Source organism: Homarus americanus, unplaced genomic scaffold, assembly GCF_018991925.1.
Source record: "Homarus americanus isolate GMGI-L3 unplaced genomic scaffold, GMGI_Hamer_2.0 scaffold53604, whole genome shotgun sequence".
Classification (NCBI taxonomy): Eukaryota; Metazoa; Arthropoda; class Malacostraca; order Decapoda; family Nephropidae; genus Homarus; species Homarus americanus.
In genome coordinates, this window is record NW_024742288.1 from 252,644 (window position 1) to 262,500 (window position 9,857).

At 41.7% G+C, this 9,857-nt stretch overlaps 1 protein-coding gene across 1 annotated transcript in view; it reads left to right on the forward strand.

Annotated features, from left to right (window-relative positions):
* The first annotated feature begins 518 nt into the window (after window positions 1–518).
* LOC121876720 overlaps window positions 519–9,857 on the forward strand; it is a 241,408-nt gene continuing 232,069 nt past the window's right edge. The window contains exon 1 of the mRNA XM_042382078.1: window positions 519–784. The gene's annotated coding sequence lies outside the window, so the exon portion shown is untranslated. The remainder of the gene's footprint in view (window positions 785–9,857) is intronic.

Sequence of the window (9,857 nt, forward strand, 5' to 3'; positions counted from 1 at the left end):
TACCCTGTATTGCCTTCTCTTGTTACACTTCTAATACTGGGCTTGTGGGATTATGGGAATGTAATCCGTTTTGCTTATGGTATAAATTAACAATGATTAAGAAGTACTGTGCTGTTAACTGACCAGGTCTGGTACAGGAAGCCCTGAGATGCCTGTAGCAGCACCTCAATGTCTTTTGATGCTGAAAAAATAACCGATTTTTGTTAGTAAACTGAAGTGGGACAAAAGTCTTTTTTCTAACTTTAAAAATACAAAGTATTTACTGTACTGTATTAAACTTTTTACAGTACCCTAAAATATTTCTTTACCTCTATAATAATTATCAAACAGCTCAGGATTCTCCCCCCAATTATTTTGCGGTATTTTTCTTGGTTTTATTTGGGGAACATATCTGTGATTTGGTGTATAGGCTTTGGTATCGAGGCCAGTAATGAAAATTTGAAGCTAGTACAATACAGTATATTCCTACAACAGTCACAATTTAATAGTGATTACTTTTTTTTTCTGTTTAGGACCTATTGGCGGAGTCTGCTCTGTGTTGACAAGCATTATGCACTAGTCCACAAGAGAAGTAAATGGTGGTTTATCACCGCCTAAGGATTGGTACAATGTAAGCATCACGCTCCCACATCTGAGGTTTTACTCCCAAAAATGCAAGTTTGCATGTGCTCTTGTAATGCTCAAGTTATGTGAACAAACTGATGAAAACTCAGAAGCCAAGGCTCTGGTTTATGAAATTGTCCCATATTGATATCATTGGAGCCTTCACAACAGCACAATGCAGGTATGTTTCATCTACTGTACTTGTATTTGCACATGGAGGCATGATAGTCCAATCAATTTGTGGTTTGACGTGGAAAAAAATTGCAGCTATTTTGTTTTCTCACTGAATCCAGCTATTATTGTAGAACACATCAAATATGTATGAAGGTTAATGTAGGGGGGGTGGCATTTTTTTTATTTACTTTATTTGGCATATTAAAAAAAAAATTGTGGCGGCCACGATTCAATTTTACTCTAGTAGACGACACATTTGCACATTCATTAGCAAGTCTAATTCACAAAACTATATTACCAAACATGTACTTCAACTGCAATGTATGAAAAATGGTTATTGGATACATGCCTACAATATTGATCAAAATATGTAATCAAATTTCAAGTTGGCAGTTCGGTAACTATTCAGGCAACCCCGAGTAACATTTCTACAGCATATTTTGAATGTCCAGATGGGACTGAATACTTTGTATTGGATATTTGTTTAATTGGCAACTCAACTCGTGCGTTATCTTTGTCACAAGATTTGTGCCTCATGGTCAGTTACCCGCCAACTACTATAATGGATGCATTTTTTACCTCCATTCAGTACAGTATTTTATAGTTCTTTTGATGATAAGAGATATTTTATGTAGTAGCTATCAGATAGAAATATGATATAAAAGTGCCTTCAAGTAAGAATTGCATGTTGCAAGTGCATGTCATCATCACTTTCTGCTCTTTGTGGGCTGTGCGCAGCAGCTTCGAACAAAACATCATTCATTACTCCGCACTGCTCTTCAACACTTCAGACAACTCTCCAACCATGTCGGCACACTTGTTTCCACCACCCTCTCCCTGAATATAACCCATGTACACCTGTCCCCGTTCCTCCTTGACTCCTCCCTCTTCTGCTTCAAGTCCTGCATTACCGTGCAATCTGGGTGAATGAATACACCCCGAGATACCTCGCTCCTTGCTAAGTTTTTTGCCTGCCGAATAACCCCCCATTTCTCCTCCTTGCTCACTAGTGTGGTCGTGAGGGGGCGAGGCTTATCCCCCTGCTTTTGTCCCAGCCTCCTCACATCCTGTGGGGTTGATGGCATCTTCAGAACCTCTGTACAAACTTTCTGAAACTGCATCTTATCGTGTGTTACACTCTCAGTTCCCTCCGCCTGGCTCTCGGGGACTCCCAAAAACTATTACATTGTTCCTGCGCTGGAAACGTTCCCGTTGTTCCTCCTCTCCCCTGACAGTAGGTCCGTTAATTTTCATTTCTTCGACACACTTCTTCAGAGTCCCTAGCTGCTGTAGAACCTGTTCTGATCCTGCATTACTCTCCACCACCCCCTGTGGCCTTGCCTCTTAGCAACCACCTCCATTCTAATGGCTACTTCCTCAGTCTTAGCAAGGATCTCTTTCCCAACTTGCTCTAGTTTGGCAACCAGCAGGGCTTCAGCTTCATCTAGTTTCGTCCCGAGGGAACTTGTTCCCATATGGCTTGCAATCGCCTCTTTCGCCTTGACTATGCAGTCAGGGCAATACCTGTACCAGCAACAGCCTTTATGCTTTGCGGCAGTTAGCATCTTCCTAAACGTTGCATTAGTCAGGCCTGTATCCTCCATATCCGACGTCCCCCTGCAGTAATCTCATATACTCATGGTTGCTGTTGTTGTGGGGTGGGGGGCAGACTGTGTATAGATCTACACCTATTTAGAAATAAAGAGAGAAAAAAATGAACAGTACTTAGTTGCTCCCCTGTTGCCTATAGAGTTGTCTTCTGCTATCACTGTGTACACTGTATCTCCCTGTGAATGGTGTATTGTAGGCACAGTTTCAGTCCATGAGAAAGCACACAAACAAAATAAAATTTAAAGTCTCTGTGGCACCTATGACATGACTTGGTCTCTGCTGGCAGTGGTGCCTTACCAGCTTGCTTGCCAGTTTGCATTCACTTTTAAGTTATTTACAACCTCTTCCCTGGTCACTGATGACACTATGAACTGATTTACCTAAAACCACAGTACTACACTCCCTGGTTGGCCTTCATCACAACCGTGACCACAACTCCGTAAAAAAAAAATAAAAGCTTTGTCATATGGCAGTTTGTAGGCCTCCTGACCTGGGTTGTACCTCCAACTCGGTGGAAATTGAGTTTTCAAAAATACAATCGTGTCTAACATTTAAAATCCTACATCAATTTACACTTGTTTATCACTAAGACGATCTTGATGTTCTTATGTAATCACTGTCCAATTCCTGCTACTCAACATCGCAGGCCAGAGTGCCGAACACGCTTTGTTACAGAGACGCAACACTACCCGACCCGCTCGCATATTTCACATCCTAATGCTACCCTGGGGGGATTAGGTTATCATTTATGTTAATCTTATGATGAAATATGGTGGGGGCTAATCTTCAGGTCATCTATTATTATTATTATTGTTATACTGTATAGGCTTAAATCACGACAGGTAGGCAAAATTGGGTGTTTTTTGTGTACTGTACATCCGTGGATCACCTGAAGATTAGACCCCCCCCCTGTTTATATCACCCTACCCTAATGGCTAACCTAATGTAACTTAACCTAGCCTCCCCTACCTTACCTTAATCTAACCTAACCCAACCCATACCCTAAGGCAGCATTAGGGTTGTGGGGTTCAGGATATTTGGTTCACACTCAGGATGGATTGGAGAAAGGAAACTCACAATGTGCTCTCTATATACATGTTATATTGGATGTATAATGCAGCTTGGTGCTGGGAAGGCAGCATGGTTACAAGCGTGATGTAGAGAGAACTGGTTGGTGAGGACGCTCAGAGAAGGACAGCTTGTGGGTCGCCATGCTCGCCAGCGGGAGAGAGGACCGCCAGGCAGGCGGAGGAGCGAAGGAAGGCCGCCAGGCAGCGGCGGAGGAGGAGGTGTTGCTGGCTGCGGCTGTAGGTAGAGAGAGAGATCACCACGAGGTGAGGTCTTAAATAGCGGGGGTAGGCGTGGCTTAGCAGTTGACCCCTGCTCCGTGATGTATGGCGGCGCTGGTTGACCTAGACCACGAGGCATACACTGGGGAATTGGTGGGGTCGGCTAGGCAGCGACAAACAGCGTTTGTAGGGGAGGATTCCACTACAATACTCCCCCTTCCCTCCAGGCGGTGGAGGAGACTTGTTGTCTGCAGAGTTGCTTAACACATGTGAGGCAGAACGGGCGGTGCATGCCTCATGTGAGACAACGGCGATGGCGTGGATGAGCCGGTCGCTGGATACAACTGTCTATATACACACAATCTGTGGGAGAAGAGAGGGAGAAAAAGGGTGTGTGGAGGTGATGAATGTTGTGCTTCCCTCACGGCAGGTACAGAGTCGCCAGATGCGCCTGCTGGGGTGCGTGGGCCTGGGTCAGGAGCAGGGGCTGCGTCAGCAGAAGCGGATGAGGGCTCGTGACAGCAGCTGGGTCCACAACAGCAGCAGGGTGCAGGACATTAGCAGGGAGTACCTGAGGGAGAAAAGAGGGGTGTGTGGGTCCGCACTCAGGAACAGAGGCCGCATCAGGGGCGGCAGGGGTTACTGCTGGGCCGGGGTCGGCGTCTGAGGCAGGACGGGTGTGCTGGGGTCGGTAGGACGTGGTGCTTGGGGCAGGAAGAGGAGCTGGTGTCTGCTTAGAGTAGCAGAGCTGCTCTAGGGTGTCTAACCTGCGGTGTAGAGACAGTAGCTGTAGAGCCGATGAGAGCTGCTTCTGGGTGGATAAGCCAGTCTTCCATGTTGCTTGAAGACTGGGAGCGTGATCAGTTTCTCCTCCATCCTGTGTGAGTGCTAATCTCCGGGGGTCACCATTTGTGGGGTTCAGGATATTTGGTTCACACTCAGGATGGGTTGGAGAAAGGAAACTCACAATGTGCTCTCTATATACATGTTATATTGGATGTATAATGCAGCTTGGTGCTGGGAAGGCAGCATGGTTACAAGCGTGATGTAGAGAGAGCTGGTTGGTGAGGACACTCAGAGAAGGACAGCTTGTGGGTCGCCATGCTCGCCAGCGGGAGAGAGGACCGCCAGGCAGGCGGAGGAGCGACGGAAGGCCGCCAGGCAGCGGCGGAGGAGGTGGTGTTGCTGGCTGCGGCTGTAGGTAGAGAGAGAGATCACCACGAGGTGAGGTCTTAAATAGCGGGGGTAGGCGTGGCTTAGCAGTTGACCCCCACTCCGTGATGTATGGCGGCGCTGGTTGACCTAGACCACGAGGCATACACTGGGGAATTGGTGGGGTCGGCTAGGCAGCGACAAACAGCGTTTGTAGGGGAGGATTCCACTACAGGGTATTTAATCATCAGGTGAAATAAGATGGGGGGGGGAGCCTAATCTTCAGGAGATACCCATTTTTATGTGTGGGCTGCCATTCATTTGTCCAACCTTAGGACGGAAATTGTCGTTCTGGGTAACATAAAAGTTTCAACTGAATTACTTCTTTCTTGTTTTGCAATTCAGAGCATTTGTTTTATGGGCAGAGGAGGCAAGAGAGTTGTCGCTATTCTTGACATTGTACTTGATGGAATTTGTCATCGTGTTCAAATGGTTTTTATTGTACTCATGGGAATCCTCATACGCCTGGGGTTGAGATATCTTACTTACCACATGAGTCTCTTATTAGACTCAGGGGATTGGTTTTGTGCTCTCCGGCATATTATATAGCACAGTATCTCGCTTCTAGGTCGTTTGCGAGGGAAACGTCACAGAATAAAAATGTCTTAGATTTGTATAACCATTGTATGGAAAGAAAAAAAATCACGGTATATGGTTGGTGGCAAAAAATATACGATAGCTTAGATTTTTTCTAGTTTTCTGATTTTCAACTCACCATATCTCGGTTATGGATAAAATGCGAGAAAAGTGTCAGAAAAAAATCGTCTTGTTTTTTGTCTGAACTTATTAATAAACAAAACCCCGCCATTTCTCGCCACCCCTTAGTATTTATATACGAGTTTTCTGATTTTCAGCTCCCTTTATTTCGGTTATGGATATAATGCGCCAAAAGTGTAATAGATGAAAATGGTCTTGATTTTATCAGAACTTATCATGAGTAACAAAATAAAAAATCCCCAAATCGAATTATGTCTTGTATACCGTAAATTTATGTGTGACTGTGTGCGTGTGTCCCTTCATGTGGGGATGTACGTGTGGGTATGAGTGAGTGTGCGTGCTATTGGAAACGGTGTTCGTGCTTGTGACGAATTGTCGTAAAATGCTGCCTCATCAGCTGACCTGTCATAAACAGTGTTTGTGATAGGACTCAATAGACTGTCATGTTGTTAGTTCATAGCTGATTTACAATATACTGTGCGTGATATTCGACTTGTATTTCTTCTATGTAAGATTATGATATGTGACGTCATTTTCGATTATAGTTTTACAATTACAGGGAGTAATAATTTATTAATACAGTATACAGTATATTTATTTATTTTTCAGTACTAGTAGAAAAGGGTACGGAATAATATATATATATATATATATATATATATATATATATATATATATATATATATATATATATATATATATATATATATATATATATATATATATATATATATATATATATTTTTTTTTTTTTTTTTTTTTTTTTTTTTTGTCCTAGAATCATATTGGTTCAAAATTTACTCATATATATATTCATATGACAAATGGGTTAGAATTGTTGTTCTTTTAATTTAAGTGTTACAATAAAATTTATTGATTTTTTTTATATTTTCAGTTTTAAGTCACCAGTGAAGTAGGGGTAAAATTTATCAGTGCATTTTTTTCCTTTTATATAGTGATATAAATCAGCCCAAAAGGTTTGGAATATGTATTCAGAAGTATTTGGCTTACATTCTTACTTTAAATAGGGTTCCTAATATTAAAGAAACACGACTTATTTATTGGTAAACCGAAGGCTTCATTTACACCAAACGAGTCGAGTCGAGTCGAGTCGATTCATTTCATTAGAGTCATTTGACTCAGTGAAATTGACTCATTCCCGTTCACACCGAAAAAGTGAAAACGAGTCAGGTTTGTCACGAAATTGTCTTGTCAGTACCCAGTCTGATTTCGAGCAGTAAGGACACATTCTCTCGCTGAACTATATGCTCTATTATGGGTTCGGCGCCGTAGGAGGAGGAGGATACATGAAAATCAACACCCAAAGACCAGATTTTGGTGTTTTTAGTCATTTATTCCCAGACTTGGTGAACCATCCAGACAAATTCTATAATTTCTTTAGGATGCTAACTGAAAACTTCAAGAAGTTGGTGGACATGACAGGACCATCTGTCAAGAAATGGACACAAACTACCGGCGTGCAGTTTAGGTGACGCGCGGTGACTGACGAAAGAAATGGGTCCAGCCGTATACATGACTCGACTCGACTCGTTTGGTATAAATGCCGCCTAAGTGTGGATCGATTAGGACGGAGGCTGTTTCCAATACCTACTGTATGAACCTGAGAAAGTCACTTCACTCTTCCCTTGTAATATTCACACTACCAGACATCCTGTAACTGGAAGGGTGATTTATGTACGATCGTAATTGTTTTGGATTTACTGGTAAAAATAAACACCAGTATTAATATCGGGTTTTAGTGTGCAGTATCGCCTTAGTTTCTGAAGCCCCTTACAAAATCCAATAACAATAACAATTGTATCGGCTTTTGTCAACACATACCCTCTCAGCTGTTGTATATTGTACGTTGAACATATACACATGGGTGTTCTGTATACCGATGTCACAACGCTATAATGCATAAACGTGTTGCATCAGGAGAAATGTGTATAACTACATTATGTTGTATAGGTCAGTTTCACAACAGCCAGAAATATACAGCTGTCCCTTAGAATACAGTATGTTGTTCAATCGGGTCTATAAGTCAGTTTTAGAGCAGCCAGAAATACATTGGAAGAGAGAATGTTGTTTTGGTTGACTGGTGCCGTGTGTTGTATTGCAAGTTTCCGTGCACCATAAGCTGGGTGATCTCTTGCCTTGGCTTTCTTGCATGCTGGTGTGTGTCTTGCCCAAGCTTTGTGTGAGATAACTTATTGTTTTTTCTACTCTCGTGTAAGATGGCTTTATTTTATCTTCTCACTAAGACAGGTATTCTCTCTCTCTCTCTCTCTCTCTCTCTCCTTGTGTAAGATATGCTTCATTGTGCATCATCTTTTTACCAAAACACCCTTCCCGTCCCCCGCCAAAAAATGGTTGTGAAGCATGAGAGTGCGTGGGCCGGAATATTGTAATGGGAAAATACTGGAAAATTATCATCACTATTAATTCACGATCTGCCTCGTTCGTTGCATGGACGCCAAACACCCGCAGGTCAGGGCTAGTGTGTTTGTTTACGGTTTAACAGCTGTGTGTTTTAGATTTGATGGTCGTGTCTGTGTGTGGGGTGAGGAAAATGTGTGTGTAAGAGGTTGGGGTTGGGTCTACGTGTATGTCTTATGTGTATGACTCGGGATGTGTGTGTAGATGGGTGAGGTGAAATACGTGAATGCGTGTGTTTGCGTATTTGTACATGTGCATTCGTGTATGATGGTTTGCAGGGTGAACGAATACAGATAAGGAAATATCAAGTGTAGGCAGAAAAAAATACCTACACAGCATAAACCTTCATGCAAAATTGTAATAACCCTGAGACGGATAAAAATTGTGTCAAGTCAGTGAGTCATGTACTCACTCCTACTCCCCAGCCAGTAGTAACTCTGAATTTCCCTCATGAACAAAATGACTCTTCAAACAAACTCTCAATACTGTCCTGCCTTGCGTTTACCTCCACTCCGTAGTGACACGCCAGTTAAAAAAAAAACTTCGCCAGACTAACTTTTACTCCCCTGTAACTTGCTGCAGTGTAGCTCTTTTATTGTGTTAAGATATGTGAATGTGTCTCGTGGCCTCCTCTTGTACTTGGTAGCATTGACGTCAGCAGAGACCAAATTACGTGTGTGGTTTTCTATTTTGTGTGTGAATTTTTCAAGATCGTCCCGTGTCCTCGAAACCTTTAAAAGACGATACGTGTTTTGCGAGTTGATATTGACTGCCAGCTTGTCTAGTACACGGACGTCAGCTGTAATCCTCCAGATGAGACTTATAATATATTAATATCAGTGTATGTAATTTTATCTGTAGTTTCATATTTCATCAGTTTTTTCATTGAACTCTTTTTTTAATGGATACGACGTCACATAACTTTTACGGTGGCAGATGAACTGTATTGAAGATATCTGTTTGCTTAGCCGTTGTGGTTCATCCTTTGTTACACCACAAGAGTGTCAAATAGTGAAATATTAATCATCAGAAAATATAGTGTGTGTGTGTTGGCATGTAGACAGTTTGTAAGTTATATTATTGTCATTACTATTTTTATTGCTGTAGTTATTATTATTATTATTATTATTATTATTGAGTTTCTGTTGCTACTTATTAATGTTATTACCAATCGTATTATTTGCAGTAGCATCTTTTTTTTATATATTTAATATTTCTACACATTGTGACTCTAAGCATAAGCTCCACATGTGTTAAAACTTGAATATTTTATTTACTACGATTTATTAGATATAAGTCGTGTAATAATTGGGCGGGAAATTTCTCTGGGCTACACTTCTTTTGTTTTACAAGCCAAAAAGGCGCGGGTTAGCGTGATATGACGTCGATTATATCATGACTTGGTACACCTAAGACATACCAAAGCTGCTAATTTTAGATATCATACAGTCTGGGTCTTGCGTGGAGATTAAAAAATAAAATCTGGTTTGTGATGTTTATTTTCGTTGTTAATTCTGGGTCGCGATGTGTGTACTTTTTTATTATTTTTTATTTCGAGGTTGTGATTTTTGTATTTTGTTTTTATGTCCGGGTTACTGGGGTTTAATTTGTTGTTTTTCCGGGTTACAATGTCTGTATAGTACTTGGTTGTCGGTGGTCATCGTTTTCTATACCGGCTGTTCATTCGGGGTTACGTCTATGCTGGTTGTTAATTCCAGGTTATGATTTCTTTCTACTGGTGGTTAATGCAAGGTTATGATGTCTTACCACTGGTCTCGTTAATGCCGGGTTAGTTTATGGAGGAGATGATTT